The following is a 21,424-nucleotide window of genomic DNA, read 5'->3' as shown; positions in this document are numbered from 1 at the left end:
CCACAAGTTATACTGACATCAAATATAGTGAAAGCAGGGGTTATACTGCTGGGGGAGGGACACACAAAGCAACAAAGAGATAATCTTATAAATGCGTTAGAAACACATGCATGAAAGAAAAAAAACATTAAAATACATATCTAAGGGTTCATTTTCCTGACATCACATTATCTGACCTTTTCCGCTTGACTCATACATATACTAGATATTGTAAATAAGGGAAACCATGGGACCTATGTTTCTTTGGGCCTGGCTTACTTCACTTAATATAATTTTTTCCAAGTTTTTCCATTTCCTAACAAATGGGGCAATGTCATTCTTTCTGATGGAGGCATAGAATTCCATTGTGTATATATACCACATTTCCTTGATCCATTCGTCTACTGAGGGGCATCTGGGTTGGTTCCATATCTTAGCTATGGTAAATAATGCTGCAATAAACATTGTTGTGCTGGTAGCTTTAGTGTGGTCTTGTTTGTAAACATTTGGGTAAATGCCCAAAAGTGGGATTGCTGGGTCATAGGGGAGTTCTATGTGAAGTCTTTTGAGGAACCTCCATACTGCTTTCCAAAGTGGTTGAATACATGGTATTTTTTAAAAATGTATTCATCCATTCTTAGACTCTTAGGAGTCTACATCTTGGGTGTTGTCCAGAATGCTACAATAGACATGAGATTGTGAATATCTCATTAACATACTGATTTCAGTTAATTTGAATACATACCCAAAAGTGAAATCACTAGCTAATACAGTAGTTCTGTTTCTATTTTTTAATTTTTAATTGTTATTATAAAGGTGTTGTACAGTCTCATAGATTGGTGGGCTTCTTCTCATAGACTGGTTTCTGTCTTATAGCAGCCTGAGCTTTCTTGTTCATCTCTCCATGCCTAGAGTTAGGTTGTTCTTTATGCACTGAGAGAACTGCGCCTTATAAGAATCTTCATTTTCTTCCATTACATAGTGCATGTAATCCGCAGCATTTTCACCCATGCTGTGCTTCTGATGAACTTCTGCATTGAACTCCTTGTTTTCAGAATCATAACTAGGGAATACATACTAGACAGATAGACAAGCCTCCAGCCACAGCTTCCTTCAGGGTACTATGAACTTTATTGCTAGTGATAGTGCTGGCAAGGCCTGCATCCAAATAGCAGGTGAAGGCACCAGCTTTACCATCAGTGCTTTCCATATCATATTCCTCTCTGGTCACCTCCACTTGGCCTTTGTAGATCATGTTCGTGTCAGACCTATTGTGAAGCCTGCGGGCCGGCAGCAGGCCTGTACAATAGGCTGCAGCATAATTGGTCAGGCTGATTTTCATCTTGTACTTGAGTGTGAACATGCCATGAGGACTATCATATCCTTTTCTTTTTTTTTTTTTTAAATGCTTTTCTATACATGCACAAGCAATCAGACAAATGTCACCTCTGTTCATTTAATGAACTATCAGCCTGTGTTGGGGTATGTAGTACTTGTTTTTGCCTTGGTTCATCAAGTGTTTCCTAACATAGTAGTCAGCTTTATCGTTTCCTGATTGTCTAATTTTCACTTGGTATCTTTTAAAATAAACCTTGTTCTCAACAACTTTAACAAACATAATCCTGCAAATTGGAGACCTGTGCCCAAGACTCAATTTTTACATCATTCCTTCCTATAATATCTATTACTCTTTTCTCGTTGGCAGTGATACAATGATGACATTAAACCTATACACATAGATCCTATTGCAGTAAATCTGATTCACACCATTCTTATTTAGTAGTAAATTATTACATGTATCTGGTTAAAAAAACAATTTTTCCTCCCTTCTGGCCTTGAATCCTGAGATGTTTACCATTAAAGTTCTCTGGGATAAGGAGCATTTAGGAGAAAAATGGGAAATGAAAGTAGTACAACATGATTTTGACTTATTAATTTTTGTGATGACCTTCATGAAAGTTACCACAATAATGAGAGAGCAGAGGTCTTCAAGAAAATTGTAATGGTGGATGACTGGATGGGTTAAAGAAAATGAAAACTGACTGACTTTAGGAATGCAAATGGTTATTCTTTGCCTTTGTTCATGGATAAAAGGAATCTCCTAAAAAATGTGAAATGAATTTTCTTCAGCAGATAACAGTTCTGAAAAGCTGGACTTTTGATGATTAAGGAAATAGAAAAAAACGATAGAACAACATTTTCCAAAATTTGTTTCATAAACAAAGGGGAAATATCTAAACCCTGTTTTAAATAAGAGTAGGATGGTTGGACTGAAACTCTTTAGGACTAAGCCCAGACTGGAGGAAAGCCATAGGGAGAACTCATAAAACATGCTATAATTTGAGACAGGGGTCTAAGAGTAAAGCTGAGTAGAGAAGAATGACTGGACTAGCAACACCTCTGTGCAATGGTATTGGTAATATTCTGAAATTTTGCTTTATTGACTATACTTTTTGGTAATTGCTATAGGGTTGGAAATGTACAGCCCTAAATCATCACAATTTGTCTTCAAGTGATAGGATATGGCACAATAAATAGTGTAAGAATCTTTCAGGATTTTCTATCCTTTGGGGGTGAGATTGGGAGAGATGTGGGAGAATGAAGGAACAGGTGATACTGATCACAAATTTTATTTATAAACTGATTTGTTGGAGTGAAACTCTTTGTATTACTTAAAGATTCTCTGTCTCTGTCTCTCTGTCTCTCTCTGTACGTGTGTGTGTGTGTGTGTGTGTGTGTGTGTGTGTGTGTGTGTGTGTGTGTGTGTACACACATATATTCCATGTTATAAGACACTGCTGGAAGACCTGTGTATCATCTCTCTGGAGAGACATCTGAGTATGAGAAAATCTCTCTGGAAAAACATTCATCTCTATGTTTATTAGTCCGTGATGTCTTCCACAAAAGGAGTCTCTATCTTTATTATACAGAAATGTAAATAAATTTTCTCTCAACAAAGTCTTTGCTTCTATCCCTTATTGGCCTTTCTGAAAATATTTCTGAAAAACTAGCCATAAAGCAGCTAGGGTTTGTTTTAGTGCTTACATATATAAGCATTATAAGCATCTCAATTATAAGCATCTCAAGATGTAAGATATAGTAGGAAAAGTAACAATATTTAAATATTGTAAAAACTATGTATTCAAATGTGTTTTTTTCTTTCATGTGATTGTTTCTAACACATTTATAAGATTATTTCTTTGTTGCTTTGTATGTCCCTCCCCCAGAGTATAACCCCTGCTTTCACTGTATTTGTTGTTGGTATAATTTGTGGAGGGGAAGGGGAAAAACAAATCATTTAAATAGGGATACAGGTGGACCCATTGCAACAATGAGAAGTACAAGTCGTTAGGCAAACAAACTTCTTAGAAGTTAGAGAGCTTTCTTAGCCTAATGAAGCTACTCAAATAATCACAACAAATTACTCCCAAAGAAAATTGCCTTAAAAATAAGAAAATACTAGATTTGGATGCCTTATATTACCACTCTAATTCAACATTTTATTGGTTGTCAGTCATTTCAATAAGTAAAATAGAAAAATAGCATTTTAATAAATAGGAAAAGATCTAAGCAATTATTTTTGGACAGTATATGTGCCCAGAAAAACAAAAAAGAATCTACCAACCAATTATTAAAATTAATGAGAACCACTGAAGCAGAGAAGGCTATATTTGGAATGTCATTCCAGGGCATTCATTATGAGTAGATAATATTTTGACAATATTTACTGGATAAATGAATTCCATCAAGTTTGAGTTCTATTTTCAATAGAGGGGAAAATAAATGATTACAATACAATATAGTAAGTTCTAAATAGAGATTACTGTAAAGTATTAGCAGAGCTAGAAATGAGTAGTAGCTCTTCTTAATGCCTTATGGAAATGGAAATCTTCGTTTTTTTGTACTAAGGTTTGAACTAAGGCCTTCTTGCTTGCTAGGCATGTGCATTACCATTTGAGCCATACCCCAGGTATTTTTGCTTTGGTTATCTTTGGGATAGGGTCTTCTGTTTTTGTCTGGGCCAACCTCAGACCATGGCCCACCTATGAATATCTTCCACATAAGATTCAACTCACTAGTGAGTTGAAATGGAATCTCTATTAAATTTTTGCACAGACTGGCTTCAAACTGCAGTCCTCTTAATTTCTTCTGAGTAACTGGGGGGAGCATAGGAATCTTGACAAAGAAATGGATTGATAACCTTTCATCTGAGTAAACTAATTGGGAGTAAGCTATTCTTTGTTTCTTTATCTTAGTTTCCCCATGCATGAAAGGAGGATATTAATAGCTATATTAAATGGTTGTTAGAATAAATTAAGATAATATCTATGAAAGTACTTTATAATATAAAATGAATTCAAAATACTAGCTTTTAGTTTTTGCTTGATTATCTATTTAGAATTATTTGCTTACTTGTTTTCTTGACCAATTATGTGTGGTTGCATTGCTGAAGTAAACTCAGTGATGCTTTCCTGTGTGTTACATTTTTGCTTTGTTTAATTGGTATCATACAAGCTACTGGCAACTATTTAACAAAGGGGAAGAACTAATCAGTTTCCTTATTTCTGTAGAAATTTTGCCTCGATTTTAAGAGTTTGGCTCCATTTCAAATTGTTTGGTAAGAGACATGAATATTATCCAAATAGGAAAAAAATGAAATGTTTTGTTGGGTTGCTAAGTTGTGAATTTAAGTCTTATTTGTGACTTAAAAAAATTAATCTCTCTTGCCACAGGATGGTAGTATTGCTTCTCTTGTTAAGACATAAAAATAGATTTAAGATGTCAGTTAAAATTGTGAAAATTATATTTCTCCAAGGAGACCTAACAATAAAACATTACTTTCATAAAGAAGAAAGACTCCTACACATTTATGTTATTTTTAAAGAGCAGGAAACATCCATGCCAGTGTTTCCTGAGGGGAACTGCCATTTCTTCTTTAGGAAACAGATCTTTGCTAGTTAGGAACAATCTTACCATCTCTCTCCTTAGGGAATCCTAGGTTAGGTGTTGTCTTTCAAATTCCTGCTCCTTTAAATTAGGTTGACCTATGTAATTTATTTCCTTGTAATTTGGTGTAGATATTTATCATGAAGGGAAGGAATTTTAAATGTCACATAGACTGATTGCATTGCACGCATTTTTTTAAAAATAGCAAACGGAGGATGAGAAGCCAACTTGGAAGATGTCTAGTTTGTAACTCTCTCCTCATGCAGCATTTGTTTTTTCTGCAGCATCCAAGGCAGATGGCTGAGCAGTTTCTGATGAGCCTGTGCGGAAGGTCCTTCAAAGCAGCCTCTTTCATTGAGGACCCCTAGAAAAAGAACTTGTTTGCTTTTCAGTTCAGCAAAGTGTGGTGTGGCTTGGAGACTGGGTAGCTTCTGTTTGCCTGGATTCGTTCCTCGGAGACAACCATCTTGTTGAGAGAGTGAGTCATCGGACAAAATTATGAAATGTAGTTAGTTGTAGTCAGTCACAATCTGTCCTACAGATCAAAAATACTGGGAGATGAAACAGACTACATTTTGTACTTTTGAGGTCTAGGCTTAACAAGTTAGAAATCATTTATTTTTCTGGTGATGATCATGGACTTACTGAAATACACACAAATGAGGATTTTTGGGTTACTTCATTTTCAGAAATGCTGTTTCCAATAGCAATGTTACAGCAAACAGGTTTAGTAAAGGAAATATATTCCTTTGCCTTTTATTTTTGGTGTTAGCCAGTCTTTTTTCATTGTAATGAAATATCCACTACAAGCTATGTAGGCAGAAGCCATTTATGTAGTCCGTTTAGAAGGTGAAAAGCATGATGGTGATGACTGCTTAGTTCTCATTTGTATTACTTCGTGGTAAGGAACGATGATGAGAACGTGTGCAAAGAAAGCAAGGGATTGCATCACAAATTAGGCAGGAAAAGAAGGGAACAAGAGAGAGAAAGGAAAGAGAGAAAGAGAACAAGAGAAAGAGAGGAGAGAGAGAGAATGAAATGAACTGGGTGAGGCCAAACTTGGGCTTTTATTACAACTTTCTCATGAATACCACAAAAGAGTACCAAGAAGGACCGTGTGAAGACACATCTCCAGTAACCTATAGATCTAGGCCACATCTTATAAAGGGTCTATCATCTCATAATAGCTTACATTGGTGAGCCATAGCTCCACCTCCTGCTTTTTGGTGGCTAATTAAAGATGTCTCACAGATTCTTCTGTTCTGGCTGCCTTCATACTTCAGATTTCAGTCTCCTGAGTAGCTAGGATTATAGGCATGAGCCACTGCTGCCCAGCTAACACACAATTTTAATTAAGTAGGATATGCAAGGTACAAGTGAGTTGTGTGAATGTGTATCTAATCCAGCTCTCTAATATATTTATATGAATAGAGAGTATTAAATTTTAACCAAAATTTAATACTTTTCCAGAATCTTTCTTAAAATAATTGTCCACAAAGATGAGACACACTTATTTTATGTTGTAGTGTTTGATTCAATCAATTCCTTGATTATGGAAGTGATAGTTTCCAAAAAAGTGGCTATTATTGTGGAAATGAAGATGTGGAAATCGATATCTTCCCAAATTTTCAACAGCTTTCTGAAGTTACTTCATATTAAGCAAACAATCTACAAAGTAAGTAGAGACACAGGTTTGGACAAGACCTTGAGAACCTATGCTGTGCCTACCATATATACAAAGCTTATCTGAAAAGATCTGCACCAGAAATTGAGAATCTTTCCCTGTGTGAAGAAATATTTATAAGAGAAAGTAGGAGTTTTTGTAGCAGAAGTATATTCTATCATATTTCCATATCATATATAGAGTTTTCAAGATGTTAGATTCATACTCACAAAATCTCTCATGTGGCTGCATTCTATTTTCTTTTATATTATTTTGTATCTTCCCAAACTTCAGAGAACCAAATCACATGGCCATTGTAAGTCCCTCATAAGTGAACTACAGAGAACCTGTGTTCTCAAGCCTAATCATAGACGATAGCCTCGAACTAGTCATTTTCTGTCAGTCACTTCACCAAGAGAAATGGCATCTGATGAAATTTCATAACTCACCCATCAATTCAACTAAATAACATTTGTTGAGTTATTATTATGTGCTAGATGCTGTCTTATGCATTGAAAACCCAATGATGAATAACATGTCATTCTTGTCTCCAGGGAGTTTATTCTCTCCACAATCTGGAAGGCAGACAGTAATGATCTACCATATGATAAATACTGTAATTATTTACTGAACACAGGGTTTCATGATAGAGACGGATAAAGTCTGTCTTTTCTGACAGAAAAAAGGCTTTACAGAGATCATATGTATATAGATTCTCAATGTATAGGAACTCTCAAGGTGGCTAGAATGGATAGAAAGTAAGATGAAGTAAGGTATGCGTGATTCATCCATTCCATTCAAGTTCTATCTTTTAGAAAATTAGACAACCAGAAATCTCCATGCTTGGACTGTATCATTTTACTTTTCTGCAGAATACTTCACTGGATTGTTTTCAAATAAGGTCATAGACTTTCATAAGCAAGAACTACATAAAATGATGGATGAATTAGTTATAAAAAATGATTGTGATTGGTGTGACATTTACTTTTCAGTGTAAGTGGTAATTTTCAAGCATTCCCTTTATATTCTTAGTAACTAGTTATCTTTTTTTGCACTGTTGAAAACTTTAACTATCTTCTTTAATTAAGGTATACTTGTGCTTTCTTTTCTGATCTCATTTCACAGAGAAAATAGACTCTGTCACATGTGAAAACTCTGTCTCTCCCATTGAACTACCAAGTTTTCTTTATGCTCATTTATCTCACATACTTTTTAAAGACTAGCTATTCCATATGGGACTTTTAACCATTTGTTTCACAACTCTTCCTTTGGCACTTTATGTAATCAGATATTGCCTTTCTAAAATATGTGTCTTCATAACCAGGGTAATTTTCATCTTATGAATATGTGTAAGATTTTTATTTCTTAAGAATGAAAAATAACTGGGTACCACTGGCTCATACCTGTAATCCTAACTACTCAAGAGGCTAAGATCTGAGATTTCTGGTTCAAAGCCAGTTCAGGTGGAAAAGTCCATGAGATTCTTATCTCCAGCTCAACAGTAGAAAGCCAAAGTAGAGTTGTGACTCAAGTGGTAGAGTGCTAGCCTTGGGCAAAAAAAAAAATCAACTAGCTTTTCCTGTTTAATTTCTGCATTCATTGTCACACTGCCAAGAAAAGTGGACATATTTAATTCCTATTCCTCCCTTGATATGAAGTCTTTATTCCAGTTGTGTCTGGTTACTGTCCTCCTCATTTTACTGCATATGCTATTAGTGAGAAAAGCACTGCTCAGTGCTCTTCCAGTTAACAAAACCAAAGTCACTTCCATTCCTTGGTATTGCTCTGGGTTTTGAGATATAAACAATAGGAACTATGTCTTCTGAGATAAAATGAGATGAAATTTATCAGAAAGACTTCAGGTGTGAGAAAGAATCACAACCCAATGAGAATATTGGATAATTAGGACAAGGTAAAACAAGAAGCAAAGGGCTGGGAAGGTGGCTTAGTGGTAGAGCGCTTGCCTTGCATGCCTGAGGCCCTGGGTTCGATTCCTCAGCACCACATAAGTAAAAAGAAAAAAACCGGAAGTGGCGCTGTGGCTCAAGTGGTAGAGCACTAGCCTTGAGCTGAAGAGCTGAGGGATAGCGCCCAGGCCGAGTACAAGCCCCACGACCGGACCCCCCCCAAAAAAATAAAAAAAAGACAAGAAGCAAAGGAAACCAAGTAATAGAATCCTTGGCCAAATAATACATAAGTTCTTAGAACACTGGACACCTTCATAACCAGTATGGATTCTGAACAGTCTCTATAGATTTGATCTTCACTTGAGATTCAAAGTCCTGGGTGAACTATTCAATTATCAGGACATGGGTCAAGTGTCTGATGATTTCTGGCTGCTAATTGGCTATTCCAGTGGAGACATAGCACTTCGCATTTCACACAAAGCAGATTTAATTCCACCTTCCAATAAAATATATTTTAGATGTTAAGAAGCAAAATACAAGTACTTCTTTCATAACCACTCTCTGGTTTTTGGTGCTGCTGTGCAATCCCTTGTTGAAATTTGTTTTTACTTTACTTCTAAACACATCATTCCTGTTTACTTCTTTATTTATCATAGGTTAGGTATCATCTTCAGCATGGTATTCAATGCTCTTCCTAATATTACTGTTTTGATTTTGGGTCCTGCCCTCCTTTTTCTATTCCAACTCCTTTTTTCCTCTAGTCTGCTTTTTTGTTTTGTTTTTGGTCAGTCGTGGGGCTTGGACTCTGGGCCTGGGTGCTGTCCCTGAGCTCTTCAGCTCAAGGCTAGCACTCTACCACTTGAGCCACAACACCACTGGTTTTCTGGTGATTAATTGGAATCTCTGGGACTTTCCTTCCCCAGGTGGCTTTGAACCGTGATCCTCAGATCTCAGCCTTCTATGTAGCTAGGATTATAGGCATGAGCCACCGGTGTCCAACTTCCTCTATCTTTATTGAGCATTCTTGTGCACATGTGTGTGTGTGTGTGTGTATGCATGTATGTAAGTACTGTAACTTGATGATGTCACTGGCATTTTTACTCAAGGTTGCTGCAGCTCTACCATAAGGCCACACCTTGACTTCCTGCTTTTTTGGAGATAAGAGTCTCAAATTTGTCTGTTTGATAATCACATCCCAGTCTCCCAAGGAACTAGGATTACAGGCGTGAGCTACTGGTGCTTGGCCTGTGGTTCTTGATACAGTTAACTACTTCTAATATTTTTGATATGACCTTGGAGCCATCTGGAATTTTTTTTCTTTTTTCTTTTTGGTCTTTGAATATTCTATCAAGATTAAGCTCTCTAGGATTATCTCTGAGTAAAATCAATCCCTCCAGCCCTTATTTTCTTTCATTAGTATGTTAGCTAGTTAAGAATTGACTCTTCCTAATTGATTCTTCAAGGGAAGACCATATCAAATTTATATTCAGCCCAATGTTAGTTGAATCAGTTTTGAATCATCTTTAAACACGTTCTGCATATAAATTGCATTGCAGTAAAACTAATGTTATAGTGTCAAAAGGTCTGTTATTTCTCATCCAGGCTTTTAATTATTCAAAATATCAATGTTTCCATTTACCATGCTTAACTAAAATTAGAAAGCATTTTATTGGCTGATGCAAACAGTCAAAATATCTTTCTCCCAAAGATCTGGCTCTACTTCATCAAACAAAGCTAAAGATGAGCTGAGGAGGGGACTGTGGAAAATAAGGAAAAGAGTCCTCCTTATTGTGCCCCTGTTATTTTCTAGCATAGAATAAATCTGTGTGCCAACAACCTAAAGTAATTTCTGGCATAAAATTAGGTAGTATCTTTTCAAAATGAGCATATCAAATCCTGGATGGAATGGCTCTGGAAGTACCTACAAAGCCCCTTAAATTGCTGTTTTTCATCACTGTGGGAGCTGTTCTGACACACCTGACTTTGTAATGAGCTGCAGGTGATCAGGAAGGAGGTCCTGCATCATATTGGGTTTCTCTTCCATCCACCCAATTCTCACATCTCGACAGGAGGCAGAGTTAGACCAGCCATAATGTGAACATGCATGCTGGGGAAGTGAGTTTCATTCCATACGTACCCATGTTCTTGTTCACATCTGCTTCAGAGAAAATGTCTTCACTATTTTGACACAGTAAATAGCTAAGTAGGTTTTTTTTTTGTGCCAGTCTTGAGGTTTGAACTCATGGACTGGGCGTTGTCCCTGAAGTTTTTTTGTTCTAGGCTAGCACAGCTAGCACAGCTCCACTTTCAGCTTTATAGTGGTTAAATGGACATAAGAGTCTAACGGGCTTTTTTTTTTTTGCTTGAACTGGCTTTGAACTGCAATCCTCAGATCCCAGACTCCTAAGTTTCTAGTAGAACAAGTATGAGTCACTGGTGCCTTGATACTAAGTAGTTTTGAAAGACAAAGAGTATAATGTGCCATTTATGACTAGACAATACCTATGGACAAGGAGAGTAATATTCTGCCTCTGAAGGAAACTACATGAAACAAATTGTCAGCCAGTAACAATGACCTTTAAGAATTAAGTGGGTTTATATCTTTGACATTAACTTCAGCCTTTAAGGCAGTAGGACAGGTATAACTGAATCAACAGATGATGTACATTCCTGTATGTACATTCCTTTATGGGGCACATTTCTGTGTAGTTCATACATCTGTACCAAGTTCATGCTTTAGAAATGTAGAAAGAAGAAAGAGAAATAGTATGAAGAGAAATAGAGCAAAACAAATAAACAAATACAAAACAAACTAAGGATGGCAGTCTCAAACTAGCAAGCCTGGAGGCAGACATGAACTCTATTTACTCTACTTGGCAATAGTAGAAGAGATAATAACTTGGCAGTCAGAGAACGGATATGCAGCAATGGTAGCCAGCAGAATTTGGTTCTAACTCTGGCATTAGACTTTTTTTCTGCTTAAGTTCTGCAAATTCAATTGTTTTTGTACCAACAGTCTGGGAGCTTGAATTCAGAGACACTTTAGCTACTTGAACCACAGCTCCACTTCTGACTTTTAAGTGATTAATTGGGATAAGAGTCTCATAGAGTTACCTAGCTGGGCTGCCTTTGAACTATGATCCTTATATGTCAGTCTCTTAGGTAGCTGGGATTCCAGGTGTGAGCCACATGTGCCTAGTTAAATTTAAAAATTTTAGAGAAGATATTCTGTTGTATGGTATATTTGAAGTTTTCCACACTTACAAACTAATATAGATTATGTAACCAATTTGCCTAGTACTTAGTTGGTACCTGTTCTTGATATACAGAGTGGATATTCATTTCCATTTTGTGTTTTGGACTTTCAGCCTTCTTTTGAAAAGTTGTTGCAAGCTAATTCTATTAAGGTGTTTAACTGTAGTACTTCTGTGCATACATGCATTGTACTTTGGTCAATTTCACTCCTCTGTTACTTTTCTTAGTTACCTTCTGTATTTCTCAGTTTTAATATATTTAATGGGATTTAATATATTAGTTTCATATATACTTACCGTATGTAAATAGGACTTCAATCACATTCACCCACTGTCATCAGCTCCTTTTGCCTTTACTGATTTCCCTTAAACAGTTCCTCTTTTGTAATTATATCTCCTTCTTCTTCTTCCTCTTCATCTTTTTCCTCCTCTTTCTCATGATGATGATTGTTACTATAAGTGCTACTATTATTATTACTATTATTTTTCTACATCTAGGTTCCACGTGAGTGGAAAACAAGAGCATGGCTTATTTTGTTTGTCAAGGTGGTATTTCTTTTTTTCTCTTTTCTTTTCTTTTTTTTTTTCCATTTCCTTTCCTTTACATGAACTTAGGGCTGGGTGCTGTGGCTGAGTTCTTTGCTCAAAGCTACCACTTTGAACCACAGGCCCACTTGTGATTTTCTTGTGGTTAAATGGAGATAAGAGTCATAGGGATTTTTTTTTCTTTTTGGTCTGGCTTTGAACAGTTATTCTCAGATCTTAGCCTTCTGAGTAGCTAGGATTATAGGCTTGAACCACTGGCACCAAGATGACCCATCCATTTTTCTACAAACAGTATCATTCTCTTCTTCCTTATTTGGTCTTTTTTATTTACTTTTTAAAATCTTGTTTTTGGCAACTGTCTCCTGAATGACAAGTTATTTTTGCTGTCCCTGTTTATTGATGGTACAATGACAAGATCAATGAACAAGAATCTATTCAGAGACTACTTACTCAATACCCAGTTCAATGAACCATGCAGTTCTAAAACAAGGAAGAAGTTTGTATTAGGAAAACTTCCAGGTGCTAAGGACCAACCTGATGCTACAAGAATACCTCCCTTTGCATGAACCATGAAAGTTAAATTTTCTTTATCTAATACCTAAAAACAAATCTCTCCCTTCCTGTCCATGTGGGACTCACAAGACTTATTTACTCAATTAATGTTAAATCTTTCCTGTTCTGTTTTCCCCTCCAACTCTGCTTGTCAGTTCTTCTTTAGCAGCCAAGTATGTTTGCATCCTTCTCTTCCGTTCTTTGGCTGGGTAGTTTAAACTTTTAAGTTATTTACAATCTGAATGAATATTTAATGGAATATTCATTATGCATCGTCCCATTGCCACTTTTCTATTACCGCGGTGACACTGAAGGATGGCAAAGATGTGAATGCATATTTCTTGTGAATTTAATCTAGACTCCAAGTGTCTTGATATATCTTATCATTTTGTTTGGTAATTAGACTTCTCTGATGATGTTGTAAAATACTTATCAGTTGTGAAGGCAAAAGTCATTATTTATCATTACAGGCTTGGGGATAGGCTCATTTTTCACTGCCCTTACCTGGGCAGCAAGGACAGAGCAATGCAATTTCAACTTGGAGGCCTGTGCTTGATATGATTCTGGAATGGAACAAATAGCCATGAAATTAATCTGAGACTGTTCAATCATTCTCTTGCCAGGGCTGAGGTTGGCATCGTCTTGGTATATGAAGTAGAGTGCTAGCCTCCTCATGAGCATTAGCAAAACCTCATGAGAATTAGCAAATCAGGAGTTTTTTCCCTGTTACATATTATCTTATAGAGGATGAAGATTAGGATTCCTGCCCCCGGCCCCTCCCCTCCCCTCCCCCCCCCCCCCCCCCCCCCCCCCCCCGCCCCGCAAAAAAAGAATTAATGATGAGAGAAATGTCTTTTGAAGCCAAGGGACTATAAGTAATAACAATTCTGTCAGTATTGCATATATGAAAAACTGTTACCTGGTGTGAGTTGGAGAATAACTTGTATAAGTGTAGTCTTCACTATCTGGTTAGCACCTCCTTTTTTCCAAGTCCCTTTATTTCTTCAAATTTAATTATCCTTCAGTGCCCCTTGGGGGATCCAAATCTTTGATTTTATCTTATCCCTTCCTCAGTGTCATTCACTCCTTTATTTTGTCCCTGACCTTTTCTCCCATATTGCTGCTATCAGTATTCATTATCCTTTTTTTTTTCCTTTTTCAAGTAGTCATTTAATTCCTCTGCTTTCTCTCACAGTCAGTATTTTTCTCACAGTACTATTACTCTGTGTAACTCTGACACTGGTTAAACCTCCCATAGTGCTTATATGCTCCTATACAAAGTATTAGGGTGGAAAAAAATCCAAAGAACATTGCTTACTGCTGTCACTTGAAGTTCAAGTGGATTTCTTTTTTTTTTTTTTTTTGGGTCCGGTGATGGGGCCTGAATTCTGGGCCTGGGCGCTGTCCCTCAGCTCTTCAGCTCAAGGCTAGCGTTCTACCACTTGAGCCACAGCGCCACTTCCGGCTTTTTTCTGTTTGCTTATGTAGTGCTGAGGAATCGAACCCAGGGCCTCATGCATGCAAGGCAAGCGCTCTACCACTGAGCCACCTTCCCAGCCCCTCAAGTGGATTTCTATTGGAGTCTGTTGACCATAGTACTTCCCATCTAAGCAATCACTTTCTCACTTTCTTAGTAAACTAGGTTGTATCTTCTTTGCTTTCCTCAAATGTCCACTTCTTCTTCAATTATCTTCATTCTTCATTCTCAGCTGTTGGTTCTCAAAAAGAAACTTGTACTATCTCTCATGATCATATTTAACAACCTGCTATCGTTATAAACTTTTCACGCATGAGGCTTGCCACCTGATGTTACAGGAGAACTGTCCCACTTATACCAAAGCATGGTATCTGCACTGATACGCTTTTTTTCTTAAGGACTCAGTGCCAGATGTTTTTTTCTTCTACACTAGCCACTCCCCCTCTTCACTAGTTATTTTCACAAAATATAATAGCTTGCTTGTCCCCCTTTTATAACAGAAGATCTTTAGACTATACCCCTTTCTTCTTTTCTAGAATAACTTCCAGCAGAAGTTTTAAATCCTTTTATTTTCCTCATTCTTCTTTTTAAAAATTTTCTTGTAAAGATGTTGTACAGAGAAGTTACAGTTATGTCAGTAGGGTAATGAGTACATTTAAAAAATTATTTTATTGTAAGTATGCTGTACAAAGTAATGAGTACATTTAAAAAATTATTTTATTGTAAGGATGCTGTACAAAGGGGTTAGAGTTACATGAGTAAGTTAATGAGTACATTTCTTGTTGGGCATTGTTGCCTCCTCCTTTGTTTTTCTCCCATTATCCCTTCCCTCACTTTCCTCTCCCCCACAAAGTTATAAGGTTCGTTTCCAACATAGTGTCTTGTGAACCAACTTACGTCAAGCTTCTCAACCTTCTGAATGGCTAGAATTAGAGGACTGAGCCACCAGGGGCTGGCTTAATGGCATTTTTTGGGGGGAGGGGCTTGAACTCTGGGCCTGGGCGCTGTCCCTCAGCTCTTTAGCTCAAGGCTAGCACTCTATCACTTGAGCCAAAGCGCCATGTCCGGGTTTCTGGCTGTTTATTGGAGATAAGAGTCTCACAGACTTTCCTGCCCAGGCTGGCTTTGAACCATGATCCTGAGATCTCAGCCTCCTGAGTAGCGTGAGTCACCGGCCCCAGCAAGTCAAGCTTTTGAACCCACTGATTTTTATTAAATCTGCTAAAACTATTCATGTGAATATCACAAGGACCCTTCTATTACCAATTATTCTTTATTTAACTTGAAGTATCAGTTGCATTTTATAGATTTGAATTATTTTTTTCTTTCTTCAAGTGTTGTCTTCACTTTTTATTCACTGAGTTTGTTTCCTCGAGTTTCCTACTACTTCTTGGATGCTTTTTTCAGTTTCTTATGCCAGTTCATTTACTTCTTCACTGACCTCTTAAATTTTTTATCTCAGCCCTGTCTTAGAACTTTTCTTGCTTATGTACATCAGCCATTGATAGCCAAAAGTATATGGTTTCAATTCCAATTCACAGCACTACGCTTTGGCAAATAAAGTTTTATTGGAACAGTGATGCCCATTTGTTTACTATATCACTTGCTAATTTTAAACTATTTCAATGAATTTGAGAGTTTACTACTGGGATACCCTCAAAGCTAAAGTAGTTACTATCTGGACCTTTACAGAATATACTTGACAACATGCGATCTATACTTATTCCTTCTGAAGGTGAAGGAAGATTACATTAAGTGCATAACTATACATATAACTATGTAAAACATGTAGTTATTCATAAAAATAAAGTTGAATTATATATAAATTAAATATACACAGAACAAATATCTATATATACAACAAAGTATGTATATGTATGTATAACATATATAACAAATATGTATAAGATATGCATAACTATGCATCTTTAGTTGTATATAAAATTGGGTTATATATGTTTAATACATAAAGCATATATGAAAGAATATATATATATATATATATATATATATATATATATATATCCAGACCAGACATTGTCTCAAAACCTCAGACCTTCAGACCTAAAAATACAAATGACAATGAAACATATGAACTTGGTTATATAATAGTCATGTGAAAGATCAACATGTTCAACATAATCTTTCTCTTCAAATATCTTTTATCCACAGTTGTCTCCAACTTAGTTAAAAGCAATTATGTCTTTCATCAGTTGTCAGGTTGAAATCTTTGCTTTATCTTAAACATACATCCAGAATTTGATCACTTCTTTTTTACTGGTACAAACATCACCATCTCCTCCATGGACTATGGCAATAGTTTCCTATTGGTTTTCATGGTTCAGTCTTTTTTGTCTTCTCTTATTTGTGATATTTGTGATGTGGAAAACAAGGATATTCTTTTAACACACAAACCAAGTAATTCCGTTCCTCTCATCATAATCCTTCAATGGCCTCATTCTTTTAGTTCTGAATAAAAGCCAAACTCCATATAGTACAAGTTAAAGCCTACAAGACTTTGCCCCTATGTGACTTTGCCAAAGTCTTATTCCCATGTTTTATTCACTCTGTTTTAGTCACACACTTCATCTTCCTTTAGTATTTCACACATAAATTTGTTAGGGAATTTGCCTTAGCTTTTTCTTGTGCTTAGTTATTTGAATAGGTTGTTAATCACATACCACTTTTAAAATAAGTACTAAAAACCACCCTTTGTAAAATCTCATGTCACACTCTTTTTAAGCAGTCCCCATCATTCTTACCTTATTTTCTTCATAGGAATTATCACTGTGTATAACACTTTGAATATATAATTTAGTCATTTTTCATTGTCACCATTCATTCATAGACTTGAACTCCATGAAGAACAAATCCATTTTTTGTCTTTAAAATATTAATCTTGTACATCTAGAGCAGTGTTTGACACCAATGGGTACTCAATATATATTCCTTTTCTACACAAATAATAATATAACTGTAGTTTTATCATCCAAAAGATATTAAATGGGGAAGCAGTGGCTCACAACTGTTATCCTAGCTACTAGGAGGCTGAGATCTGAGGATCATGGTTCAAAGCTAGAAAACAAAAAAACCCAACAGTAGAGATGTGGCTCAAGTGATAGAGCACTAATTTTGACCATAATAGCTCAGTGATAGTATCCAGGCATTGAGTTCAAGCCCCAGGACTGGCACAAAAATAGATTTTAAGAAATCCCCTGTATAAGAATCAACTTACAATGGATTACAGACCTTGATGAAACTTTGAAACTATTGGAAGAAAACACAGAGGAAAATATTTCAAGAACAAAGCATAAGAAATAACTTTCTGAATAGGACTCCGATTGCTCAAAAGTAAGAATTGACAAATGGGAGTGCATTAAGTCATAAAGCTTCTGCACAGCAAAGGAAATCATCAACAGAGTAAGACAATAACAGAAAAGGAGAAAAATCTTTCCCAGTTATTTTTCAATAGAGAATCAATATCCAGAATACATAAAAACTTCAAAATATTAAGCATCAAAGACAAATATTCCTATTAGTAAATGGGCAATTGAGCTGTACATACATTTTTCAAAGGGAGAAATAAAATTGGCCAATAAATACTCCCCAAAAGTTCAACATATTTAGTTATCAAAATTAAATGAAATAAAAACTCCCCTGAGATTCCCTCTTAACTTGGTCAGAAGGGCTTTCATTGAGAAAACAAACAACAGCAAATATTGGCAAGGATGCAAGGGAAAGTAACCCTTCTTTATTCACAACTGATGGAAATGGAAATTATTCCATCTATCATGGAAATATGTGTGGAGAGTCCTCACAATAAAACATCCATCTGATCCAATAACTTCTGATCACATTTCTAAAAGAATCAAAGTCAGCTTACCACACCTAGGTTTCACACACTTTCATATGACTCACAATAGCTAAATTATGCAGTCATCCTTGCTGCCCATCAATAAACAAATGGATAAATAATTGGTAAAGCAAAGCACACAATGGAATTTTATTTATCTATGTTAGGAAAATCTTGTCATTTGCAGGAAAAAAAATTGTGTGCCAGTCATTTCAGTATATGAAATAAACCAGTTCCATATATACTTTCTTACAGAGAAAAAGGAATCAAATGAAAAGGAGATTACCAGGGATGTGAAAAGGGAAACTGGATGGGAGATTGAAGGGGAAAAAGTACAGCAATACATATGATGAAAGTATATTACATGTATGGCAATGTCAAAATGAAGCTTCTTACTTCTTGCAATAAATATATACTAGGGAAACCTTAAAGAGTATGTTCTGAGGTACTGAGGTTCCATATTTAAATGTGAATGCATTTTCTGTAGTGGGTGTAGCAATCCAGGTTGTGTCACTTGAAAAGCAACAATGTACTGAAATTTGAAGGATTCAAACATTTCTATTGCTAGAATTTAATGATTAGTATCATATTCTGCATTATAGATAGATAGATAGATAAAAGGAGATTTGGAAGAACAAGTATTGAACTAGTAGTGGGCACCCTTTGATATTTTGTTTATTCTCTATAGTATTATCAAAATGGTGTTTCTAAGATTGAAAAAGAATATACACACAAGTCTTGCTTCCCTGCTACTATTTTTGGTCAGTTGTGGGGCCTAAACTCTGGGCTTGGGCGCTGTCCCTCAGCTTTTCAGCTCAAGGCTAGCACTCTACCACTTGAGCCACAGTACCACTTCTGGCTTTTTCTGCTTATGTGGTGCTGAGGAATCAAACCCAGGGCCTCACGCATGCAAGGCAAGCACTCTACCACTGAGCCATATTCCAAACCCCCCCTGTGACTTTTTGAATGGTTTGTTCTTATTGTTCTAAGAGCTTGAGATGTATCATTAACTTATTTATTTGAGGTATCTCTGATCTTATTAAATTTAAGAAGTCATAAACTTCCTTCTTAAAACTGCTTCTGATATATCCATAGGTTCCAATTTGTTGAATTCTCATTTTTTTCTAGGAATTAAAAACATTGCTCCCTGATTTCTTCAATGACTCATGTTTAATCTCCATGTTTTTATGTGGTATATATAGTTATTCTTTTTATAACATCTAATTTCATTGTTTTGTGATCTTATGATATACAAAAAATATTTTCTTGCATTTATAAAGATTTTCACTTCTGCTACTAATGTTTCCTGTTCTGTTGAGTAGAGTGTTCTGCTACTCTTGGATGGAATTCTTGATCTTATATAGGTCCCTTTGGTCTGCCATGCAGTTTACTCTTTGTTGATATTTTTGCTGAATGACAGAAACTCACTATTATAGCAGGAGCTATCTGCCATTTATTACCAGTAGTGCTTATTTTATAAAACTGGTCACCAATATTTGATGCATATGAATTTATAATTGAGCAATTTTTCCTATTAATATGTAATAACCTTCTTTACATCTTCTGATGTATTTTGGACTGAAGTTTATTTCATTAGCTATAAGTATTTCAACTTGTTTTTGCTTTCCATATGCTTGTTATATCATTTTTCATCTTTTACCTAGAGTCTGTGTGTATCTTTGCCAGTGAGGCATGGCTCCTGTACCAAAAAAGCTAGATATTTTGCTACATTTTCATTTTACTGAGTATATTTTCTATATTTGTAGTTTGTATCTCAGCTCAGCTTCTTCAGCCTCATGGATTCTTAGATTTGGTCTCTTGATCATGGTCCAGAGTTCTTAAACGTTGTGTTCATGTTGATTATGTTTTTTTCATTGCTGTCTGAATGTAGTTATTTCCTCAAGCTTGTCTTCAATGTCTGATATTTATTCTGCTTGATCCAGTGTAAAGGTAAATCCACTGAATTTTTATTTTATCTATTGAATTTTTCCTCCTCAACATTTTAATATACTTTTTTCAGACTCTTAATATTCTTTCAGAGTTTCTCATCCATATTTCCAACTTTTTTGTCCAGTTTTTAAGTTGACTTTCTTACTTCATCCATTTGTTTGAGTCCTGTGTGAGGACATTGATCATTTTAAAAAGTTGAATGTTGAATTCTTCATCTGGCTCTTCATCCATTTTAGTGTCTTCGTTTCTGGTTATTGAGATATTTATATCTTTGTTCAAAGGAGTTGCCATCTAACAAAGCAGTTTATGAATAAAACATATCTTTGTCAATGTTACCTGTTTTAAAATTCTCATCCATCCCTCCCCTAACCACTCTGTCCCTCACTCTTCTTAATTTTGTAGGACATACATTGGATTTGTGTCTGCATTTCCCCTGTCTTCTCGTCATCTACTCTTTTCCTCATCTCATCCTTTGAGAACCTGCCTTCTGGTGCTTTATTTTGCTGAACTTTTGGAGGGGTAACATCATCTTGATTTTCATATTTCTTATGTTTCAATGCTGTGATTTGTCATCTGCTGAGATGACACAGGTTTTATTTTGTGTTTTATTAGTAAAGAGTTTTGGAGTCATTGTCATTATTACCACAGAATTCAGAGCTCCCACTAGTAATTTTAACTTTGGGTTCACTGCTGGGTAAACAGTGATTCTACAGTGGTTTCTTCCTTGGTAAGTACAAGTGGGGATTCTTCTGCAATCCTCTGCTATTGTCATCCAGGAGGTTTGGCTAATACATTTGTAATGACCCTCCCTCTCTTTACCAGTAAACAGACTGGAAAGTGCTTTACATTTCTTAGCTACAATTCTTTTGTATGGAGAAATTGTCCTCTACCAATTTTCTTTCTTTTTCTTTTTCTTTTTTTTTTTGCCAGTCCTGGGACTTGAACTCAGTGTCTAGGTACTGTCCCTGAGCTTATTTGCTCAAAGCTTGAGCTACAATGCCATTTCTGGCTTTTTGGTGGTTAATTCCTTCCTAGGCTGTTGAGTGGCAATCATTAGATTTCAGCTTTCTGAGTAGGTAGGATTACAGGAGTGATCCACCAGTACCATGTATTTTTATTCAGTCATTTGTGTATACTTGAATTAGGATAAAATTACTTGAATTAGGATAAAATAACCTAATTGTAATTTTACTATTTATCCGGCCATTGAGAACTTTAAAAAATTTTCACTAATGTATTACTTAATACATGATGCATAGCTATACTGACTTCTGTATCTCTTTCTGCATTTTTAAT

The 21,424-nt window shown here is 35.9% G+C and overlaps 1 pseudogene; it reads right to left on the bottom strand.

Annotated features, from left to right (window-relative positions):
* Window positions 1–808: 808 nt before the first annotated feature.
* LOC122103718 lies at window positions 809–20,359 on the bottom strand (annotated as a pseudogene).
* Window positions 20,360–21,424: the final 1,065 nt, after the last annotated feature.

This window comes from Dipodomys spectabilis, unplaced genomic scaffold, assembly GCF_019054845.1.
Source record: "Dipodomys spectabilis isolate Male_0828 unplaced genomic scaffold, ASM1905484v1 ptg000002l, whole genome shotgun sequence".
Lineage (NCBI taxonomy): Eukaryota > Metazoa > Chordata > Mammalia > Rodentia > Heteromyidae > Dipodomys > Dipodomys spectabilis.
This window is presented reverse-complemented; position numbering and strand designations above follow the sequence as displayed.